This window comes from Triticum dicoccoides, chromosome 7B, assembly GCF_002162155.2.
Source record: "Triticum dicoccoides isolate Atlit2015 ecotype Zavitan chromosome 7B, WEW_v2.0, whole genome shotgun sequence".
Taxonomy (NCBI): domain Eukaryota; kingdom Viridiplantae; phylum Streptophyta; class Magnoliopsida; order Poales; family Poaceae; genus Triticum; species Triticum dicoccoides.
Window position 1 is genome coordinate 207,282,218 of NC_041393.1, and position 10,438 is coordinate 207,292,655.

Genomic DNA, 10,438 nt, shown 5'->3' on the forward strand with positions numbered 1-10,438 from the left:
ATATAGAGAAAGTTGTTTACAAGAGCCTGGTCGGGAGTAAGTAATTTGAGGAAATTATACACAAGCAAGGAAGACACCTGAGGAACCAAGGTGTTCGTTTTGAACGATATTTCAATGCCAATGGAGTTGAGTGGGAAGAAGATCAATACCCCAAGACGAAGTTTGTTCCTCAACAAGAGAAGTATAACCCCACTTCTTTCAAGGGAACACAAGCTAAAGATGATCTTCCACCACAATACCACAAGCTAAAAGGCAAGGACAAGCTTCAAGAAGAGATTGACTCATTTGAAGAAGCTCCTAAGGCCATGGTCAAGTGGGTTCCCAAGACTACGTCAAGCTCTACATCATCAAGTTCAACTACTCCAAGGATTCCCATTAAGTTGACGTGGATCCCAAAGAAGAAGAACTAGAGCATTCTTGAGGGTGACTCTGTCAACATATTTCACTCATATTCATCTTGGCGAGGACTTGTGCAATCAACTTTAATATCTTGCACTAGGTCATGGAGTCACAAATCCTCTTGTTGGTAAGACAAGGGAGAAGGTAATATATGCAATTCACTCTATGTCTATGGATATCCTTGTATGTTCCTTGTGGGACTAACCCATGTAGGTATCAAAAGTGCAACACTCCAATGGATTGCTCCAAAAGTTCTACATCAACATTGAGCATCCACATCTTCACTATCTACATGAAGTCATCATCAACAAAACCCAAGGTTAGTTCATCCCTCTTAGGGGGGATATCACATCTAGGGGGGAGCTTTACTCTAAAAATTGAGCTAAAGCAACTCTAATGGTGTGAACACATCAGTGCTTTATGTGAAAGTGGTGACCTCACTTGTACTTGAATGATGAGCATGACCTATGATAAAATGTTCTCATTTGACTCCTCAGTCAGTATACTCATATATAGATGACCTAGTCATCGCCAATTGCTGGATAGTTTCTAGAATTGTCTGTGCTTGCTTTGTCACATATTTCATTTGCCATCTTATTGTGTGAGCATGTTGGTTGCATAATTTCTTCATTCGAGGACATCCATTTGTTGTTTTTGATTGTCTTGGTTTTTATTGGCGAAATGGATGGACAAGAATGCCTAAGAACCGTCTCTAGCTATCTATGCTTTTCTCATCTCAAACTCTATTCATGCTACATCACAAAATTTGAGCAAGTCTTTTTCGGACCCTTCGGGTGAGGAGAACTCGGAGTCACGATCCGTCAAGGGCTGCTTTCCAAAATCTTGTGTATTTCGGTCTTGTCGGATTTCGGGTTCCACAAACACTTGAGTGGTTCGAACTCTGGGGTGCATGCGGAGATCTCAACCTACCCATCCTGCCAACTCACAAACATCACAGCCTACCGCGTCGAGCTCAAAGGGAAAGGAAGAGACATCAGTTTACCCAGGTTTGGGCCACCTTGCGGTGGTTAGGTCCTATTTATAGTGGCCTTGGTCCTCTTCCCAAATGTAGGCGGGAATAGATCCCACAACGACCAAATTTGAAGGGAGACAACAAGTACATCTTATCCTGACTAAAGTGGTGTTCACCTGCAAAAGCCGCTGGTTGTGACGCTGCGGTGGGCTCGGCGGTAACCTCCATCATGTCGTCTTGGTGGTCTTGGTCTTGTTGCACCGGAATGGAAACCTTTGGTTGATTCCTCGGGACTCTGTGCCTGCCGCTTGCCTCCTTTGCGCTGAAGAGGAAATTGGTACTCTGCGCCCACTAGCGCCCGCCTGGCCTTTGTCGTCACGGCTCACGTCAGCCGAGCCTCGCAAGGTGTACCTTGCATAGAAATCTCCGCTCCTCGGGAGCCAGCCTAGGGAGGCTGATCCCGTTGGAGGTGTTGGCGTCGTTCGCCTCGCGAGGGTCTTGAGTTGTTGATGCTGAAGCTGGGCCGTACCAGTCCATCGATGGAGCCATGCCATGGGCCGCAGGCAGGGAAGTCTGGGTACACCCTATCGGTATTAAGACCAGCAGATCTCGGGTAGGGGTCCCAAACTGTGCGTCTAAGGGTCGAAGGTAACAAGGAGGCAGGGGACATGGTGCTTACCAAGGTTCAGGCCCTCTTAATGGAGGTAATACCCTACTTCCTGCTCGCTTGACTATGATGAATATAGGGATTACAAGATTTGATCTACCTCAAGATCGTAATGGCTAAACCCTAGATGTCTAGCCTGTATGATTCTGTTCTTGCCCTATGGACTAAACCCTCCAGTTTATATAGACACAGGAGGGGTCTAGGGTTGTATAGAGTCGATTACAGAAGAAGGAAAATACATGATCCGAATGCCAGGCTTGCCATCCATGCAAAGGAGAGTCCCATCCAGACACTGGGAGGTTCTTCTATCTTGTATCTTCATGGCCCATCAGTCCGGCCCACATCACATAGCCCGGACGCCCGAGGACCCCTTAGTCGAGGACTCCCTTGGTAGCCCCTGAACCAGGCTTCAATGACGATATATCCGGCACGCGGACTGTCTTCGGCGTTGCGAGGCAGGTTCCCCTTTTCCAAATACTTCAACATAGTTTTCTTCACACAAGAACTGTGTCCGGCCTTGCTTAACATGTACAACCCTAAGTTGTAAAAAGTAACAATACTTCAAAAATAAGTCACATCAATGGGCCAATTTTTTGGCGAGGTGCTATGTTCTGGCCTTTATAATTATTCTGAACCGTTTTACAGCCTCGTTTTGTATTCCGAGGTAAGGCCAGTGACACGTCTTCTCGAAGCAGAGATCGTGTCCCCTTATTACGGGATTCTCATCAATAGGGGTGTTGGGTAATCCAACCGTGTCGTTCGCACGTCCCCTTGGGAATAGGCGAGATTTAAGGCTTGTGAGGGGGCGCTTGATATTCGCTGCCTCTATAAGAGGACAAAAGGACCCATCTGTTCACCCCACGCCTTCTCCTTCCTCTGCCTTCCAATCCCCCGAGCTCCAGCGCACAAGTTCCAAACTTTTCCTTCCGCCCCAGCTTGTCTAGCAATGGCCGGATCTGGCTTTCAAGGCAAGTGGATGGCCTCCTCCGTAATGGAGAAGAACATCCAAGATCTAAGAGAGGCGATGTACCTGATGACGGAGATAAAACATAGGCTTCCGACCCCAGGGCAGATCATACGCACCCCGGAGCCCGGCAAAAGGGTGTGTTTTAGCCCCCACTTCCTCTGAGGGCTCAGATTCGCCCTTCAACCCTTTGTCCGAGGTCTTATGTACTACTACGGGCTGGATTTCCACGATCTGGCCCCGAACTCCTTCCTCCACATCTCGGCATTTATTGTCGTGTGCGAAGCATTCCTCTGTGTCCCTCCACACTTCGGCTTATGTCTCAAGGTTTTTAATGTGAAGCCGAAGGTGGTCAAAGGCCAACACGCCGAGTGCGGCGGTGCCATGGTGAGCAAGCTCAACAAGGTTACCTAGCCCAAAGGAAGATTTGTAGACACCGTCAAGGTGTGGCAGTAGGAGTGGTTTTATATCACCAAGCCCCGCGACACCAAGTGGGCCGCTGCTCCTGCCTTCAGATCCGGACCTCCACTACGGCTCGCGTCCTGGACCAACAAGGGCCTAGATTGGGGGTCCCCCAACGATGTATTGACGCTGCAACAACGTGTGAGCATGATAGACAAGGACATCACCCTTGCTGGTGTGATCCAGGTGATGCTCATCCGCCGAGCTCTCCCTTACCAATGACAGCCTCTCAAGATGTGGGAGTTCAATCCGGAGGGGGCACGGACTCTGCATCACTTCTACGGCACGATGCACAAGAAGATCTAGAAGTTGCTTTTTAAGAAGCAGAAGATGTGGCCTTCGACGTTCGATGACACCGGCCTCGACTGCAACAATCCGGCATCCCCGGTAAGTATCATGCTGCCGAACACTACTTAACTTGTCAGTCTTAGGGACGGGCCCTTGCAAATTCCATCTCTTGAACAGGACTGGATAAAGAAGGCCGAGCGGATTAAGTGTCCGGCCCCACTCTCCGAAAACCCAGCCGATCCTCTGTTAATGAAGATGTTGGTCTCGGCGCCCTATCAGGCGCCGGCGAAGAAGGACAAGGAGAAGAAGAAGAAGAAGAAGAAGAAGAAGAAGAAGGCCAAGGAGGCCCATGGCGCCCTCCATCCCGAAGAGACTTCGGGTGCCGTGTTCGGAGGAACTGAAGCTCCCTCCACTGATGACAAAGACAAAGACGAGGATGGCGAGGAGGAAGAGGAGGAGGAGGAGGAAGCAGAGAACCCTCCTCCCAAGGGGAAAAAGAGAGCGGCTTCCATAGTTCCGGAGGATGGGGAGCCCAAGAGGGGTATCCCTTTCCAATAACTCGGATTCGGGCACCGAAGCCGTTCCCAAGCACCGCTCCCGCACGAAGCCCCTTGCCGAATCATGAGTACCTTCAGATGCCTTGTTCATATCTTATCCTCTTTATCGATTACGAGAATAATATCGAATTTTTATGCCGCAGTCCGGCCCGTGACATTCCTCAAGGATCGTCTTCATCGGGAGATCTTTCGCCGGACAAGATGGAGAGTGAGACGCCTCGACGGGCTTCCTCGCCTCCTAGGGTGGACGATCCTGAGGTGTCGTCCCAAAGGGTTTCTCCGAACTCTGGAGAAGTGTGGGGGACGGTCAATGCGGCACCGGAGGTTGCCGAGAACATGGGGTGTTGGAGATTGTTGCAGAAAATAAAAAATTTCTACGCATCACCAAGATCAATCTATGGAGTCATCTAGCAACGAGAGATATAGGAGTGCATCTACATACCCTTGTAGATCGCGAGCGGAAGCATTCAAGAGAACAGGGTTGATGGAGTCGTCCATGTCGTGATCCAAATCACCGAAGATCCTAGCACCGAACGGACGGCACCTCTGCGTTCAACACACATTCGGTCTCCCGCGCCTGGATCCAGCAAGGAGGAGGGAGAGGTTGAGGAAGAAAGCTCCAGCAGCAGCACGACGGTGTGGTGGTGATGGAGAGGCAGCACTCCGGCAGGGCTTCGCCAAGCTTCTGTGGAGGAGGAGAGGTGTTGGGGAGGGGAGGGGCTGCGCCTTGGAGGTGTGTATGCAGCCCTCCCCTCGCCCCTCTATTTATAGGGGGAGGAAGGGGGCCGACCCCCTCTAGATGAGATCTAGAGGGGGGCGGCCAAGGGGGGGGGACTTGCCCCCGAAGCGAGGGGCGCCCCCTTTAGGGTTCCCCCCCCCCCAACCCTAGGCACAAGGGCCCAATGGGGGGTGCGCCCAGCCCTCTAAGGGCTGGTTCCCTTCCCACTACGTCCAATGAGGCCCTCCGGGAGAGGTGGCCCCTCCCGGTGGACCCCGGGAACCCTTCTGGTGGCCCCAGTACAATACCGGTATGCCTCGGAAATTTTCCGGTGACCGTATGTCAACTTCCTATATATAAATCTTCACCTCCGGACCATACCGGAACTCCTCGTGACATCTGGGATCTCATCCGGGACTCCTAATAACATTCGGTAATCACATGCAAGTCTTCCTAATAACCCTAGCGTCACAGAACCTTAAGTGTGTAGACCCTACGAGTTCGGGAATCACGTAGACATGACTGAGACAGCTCTTCGGCCAATAACCAACAGCGGGATCTGGATACCCATGTTGGCTTCCACATGTTCCACGATGACCTCATCGGATGAACCACGATGTCGAGGATTCAAGTAATCCCGTATACAATTCCCTTTGTCAATCGGTACGTTCCTTTCCCGAGATTCGATTGTCGGTATCCTAATACCTCGTTCAATCTCGTTACCGGCAAGTGACTTTACTCGTTATGTAATGCATGATGCCGTGACCAACCACTTGGTAACATTGAGCTCATTATGATGATGCATTACCGAGTGGGCCTAGAGATACCTCTCCGTCATACGGAGTGACAAATCCCAGTCTCGATTCGTGCCAACCCAACAGACACTTTTGGAGATACCTGTAGTGTACCTTTATAGTCACCCAGTTACGTTGTGACGTTTGGTACACCCAAAGCACTCCTACGGTATCCGGGAGTTACACAATTTCATGGTCTCAGAAACTGATACTTGACATTAGAAAAGCTTTAGCAAACGAACTACATGATCTTGTGCTATGCTTAGGATTGGGTCTTGTCCATCACATCATTCTCCTAATGATGTGATCCCGTTATCAATGACATCCAATGTCCATAGTCAGGAAACCATGACTATCTGTTGATCAACGAGCTAGTCAACTAGAGGCTCACTAGGGACATGTTGTGGTCTATGTATTCACACATGTATCACTGTTTCCGGTTAATACAATTATAGCATGAACAATAGACAATTATCATGAGCAAGGAAATATAATAATCATCATTTTATTATTGCCTCTAGGGCATATTTCCAACAGTCTCCCACTTGCACTAGAGCCAATAATCTAGTTACACTGTGATGAATTGAACTGCCATAGAGTTCTGGTGTTGATCATGTTTTGCTCGCGGAAGAGGTTTAGTCAATGGATCTGCGACATTCAGATATGTATGCACTTTGCAAATATCTATGTCTCCATCTTGAACATTTTCACGAATGGGGTTGAAGCGACGCTTGATGTGCCTGGTCTTCTTGTGAAACCTGGGCTCCTTGGCAAGGGCAATAGCTCAAGTGTTGTCACAGAAGAGAGTGATCGGCCCCGACGCATTGGGAATAACTCCTAGGTCGGTGATCAACTCCTTCATCCAGATTGCTTCATGCGCTGCCTCCGAGGCTGCCATGTACTCTGCTTCACATGTAGATCCCGCCATGACGCTCTGCTTGCTGCTGCACCAGCTTACTGCCCCACCATTCAAAATATACGCGTATCCGGTTTGTGACTTAGAGTCATCCAGATCTGTGTCGAAGCTAGCATCGACGTAACCCTTTACGACGAGCTCTTCGTCACCTCCATAAACGAGAAACATATCCTTAGTCCTTTTCAGGTACTTCAGGATATTCTTGACCGCTGTCCAGTGTTCCATGCCGGGATTACTTTGGTGTCTTGCAACCAAACTTACGGCAAGGTTTACATCAGGTCTGGTACACAACATGGCATACATAATAGACCCTATAGCAGAGGCATAGGGGATGACATTCATCTTTTCTTTATCTTCTGCCGTGGTCGGGGATTGAGCTGAGCTCAACTTCACACCTTGCAACACGGGCAAGAACCCCTTCTTGGACTGATCCATATTGAACTTCTTCAATATCTTGTCAAGGTATGTGCTTTGTGAAAGACCTATGAGGCCTCTCGATTAATCTCTATAGATCTTGATGCCTAATATATAAGAAGCTTCTCCAAGGTCCTTCATTGAAGAACACTTATTCAAGTAGGCCTTTATGCTGTCCAAAAGTTCTATATCATTTCCCATCAAAAGTATGTCATCCACATATAATATGAGAAATGCTACAGAGCTCCCACTCACTTTCTTGTAAACGCAGGCTTCTCCATAAGTCTGCATAAACCCAAATGGTTTGATCATCTCATAAAATCAAATGTTCCAACTCCGAGATGCTTGCACCAGCCCATAAATGGATCGTTGTAGCTTGCATACCTTGTTAGCATTCTTAGGATCAACAAAACCTTCCGGCTGCATCATATATAGTTCTTCCTTAAGATAGCCGTTAAGGAATGCCGTTTTGACGTCCATTTGCCATATCTCATAATCATAGTATGCGGCAATTGCTAACATGATTCGGACGGACTTCAGCTTCGCTACGGGAGAGAAAGTCTCATCATAGTCAACCCCTTGAACTTGCCGATAACCCTTAGCAACAAGTCAAGCTTTATAGATGGTAACATTACCATCCGCGTCCGTCTTCTTCTTAAAGATCTATTTATTTTCTATCGCTTGCCGATCATTGGGCAAGTCTGTCAAAGTCCATACTCTGTTTTCATACATAGATCCTATCTCGGATTTCATGGCTTCAAGCCATTTGTTCGAATCTGGGCCCGCCATCGCTTCTTCATAGTTCGAAGGTTCACCATTGTCTAACAACATGGTTTCTAGGACAGGGTTGCCATACCACTCTGGTGTGGAACATCTCCTTGTGGACCTACGAAATTCAGTAGTAACTTGATCCGAAGTACCTTGATCATCATCATTAATTTCCTCTCTAGTCGGTGCAGGCACTACAGGAACATCTTCCTGAGCTGCGCTACTTACCGGTTCAAGAGGTAGTACTTCATCAAGTTCCACTTTCCTCCCACTTACTTCTTTCGAGAGAAACTCTTTCTCTAGAAAGGACCCGTTCTTGGCAACAAAGATCTTGCCTTTGGATCTGAGGTAGAAGGTATACCCAATGGTTTCCTTAGGGTATCCTATGAAGACGCATTTTTCCGACTTGGGTTCGAGCTTTTCAGGTTGAAGTTTCTTGACATAAGCATCGCATCCCCAAACTTTTAGAAACGATAGATTAGGTTTCTTCCCAAACCATAATTCATATGGTGTCGTCTCAATGGATTTAGACGGTGCCCATTTAAAGTGAATGTAGATGTCTCTAAAGCGTATCCCCAAAATGATAGCGGTAAGTCGGTAAGAGACATCATAGACCGCACCATATCCAATAGAGTGTGATTACGATGTTCGGACACACCGTTACGCTGAGGTGTTCCAGGCGGCGTGAGTTGTGAAACAATTCCACATTTCCTTAAGTGCATACCAAACTTGTGACTTAAATATTCTCCCCCACGATCTGATCATAAGAACTTTATTTTTCTGTCACGTTGATTCTCTACCTCATTCTGAAATTCCTTGAACTTTTCAAAGGTCTTAGACTTGTGTTTCATCAAGTAGACATACCCATATCTACTTAAGTCATCAGTGAGGGTGAGAACATAACAATAGCCACCGCGAGCCTCAATGCTCATTGGGCTGCACACATCAGTATGTATAATTTCCAATAAGTTGGTTGCTCGCTCCATTGTTCCGGAGAACGGAGTCTTGGTCATTTTGCCCATGAGGCATGGTTCGCACGTGTCAAATGATTCGAAATCAAGAGACTCCAAAAGTCCATCTGTATGGAGCTTCTTCATGTGTTTGACACCAATGTGACCAAGGCGGTAGTGCCAGAGATATGTGGGACTATCATTATCAATCTTACATCTTTTGGTATTCACACTATGAATATGTGTAACATCACGTTCGAGATTCATTAAGAATAAACCATTGACCAGCGGGGCATGACCATAAAACATATCTCTCATATAAACAGAACAACCATTATTCTCGGATTTGAATGAGTAGCCATCTCGTATTAAACGAGATCCAGATACAATGTTCATGCTCAAAGCTGGCACTAAAAAACAATTATTGAGGTTTAAAACTAATCCCGTAGGTAAATGTAGAGGTAGCATGCCGACGGCGATCACATCGACCTTGGAATCATTCCTGACGCGCATCGTCACCTCGCCCTTCGCCAGTCTCCGCTTATTCCGCAGCTCCTGTTTTGAGTTACAAATATGAGCAACCGCACCGGTATCAAATACCCAGGAGCTACTACGAGTAGTGGTAAGGTACACATCAATAACATGTATATCATATATACCTTTGGTGTTCCCGGCCTTCTTATCCGCTAAATATTTGGGGCATTTCCGCTTCCAGTGACCATTCCCTTTGCAATAAAAGCACTCAGTCTCAGGTTTGGGTCCGTGCTGTGGCTTCTTTCCGTCAACTGGTTTACCGGGCGCGGCAACTCCCTTGCCGTCCTTCTTGAAGTTATTCTTACCCTTACCTTTCTTGAAACTAGTGGTTTTATTGACCATCAACACTTGATGTTCCTTTTTGATTTCTACCTCTGCTGATTTCAGCATTGAAAATACCTCAGGAATATTTTTCGCCATTGATGACCCACAAGTATACGGGATAGTTGTAGCCTCTTTCGATAAGTAAGAGTGTCGAACCCAACGAGGAGCTAAAGGTAGAACAAATACTCTCTCAAGTCCTATCGGCCACTGATACCACTCTACGCACGCGTGACGTTCGCTTTACCTTGAACAAGTATGAAACTAGAAGTACTTTGTAGGAGTGAAAGGATAGGTTTGCAAGATAATAAAGAGCACATAAATAAAAGCTAGGGGCTTATTAGATAAATAATAAGAAAGTAAATATAGCGAGTGTGGAAAAGTGGTGGTAGGAGTTGTGGAATTGTCCCTAGGCAACTGACTATGTTACTAGACCGGCAATCACTATTGCAATTCTATTTGAGGGAGAGGCATAAGCTAACATACTTTCTCTACTTGGATCATATGCACTTATGATTGGAACTCTAGCAAGCATCCGCAACTACTAAAGATTCATTAAGGTAAAACCCAACCATAGCATTAAGGTATCAAGTCCCCTTTATCCCATACGCAAACAACCTACTTACTTGGGTCTGTGCTTCTGTCACTCACGCCACCCACCATAAGCAAATCATAAACATATTGCAAACCCTACAGCGGGAATCCCTCACGCT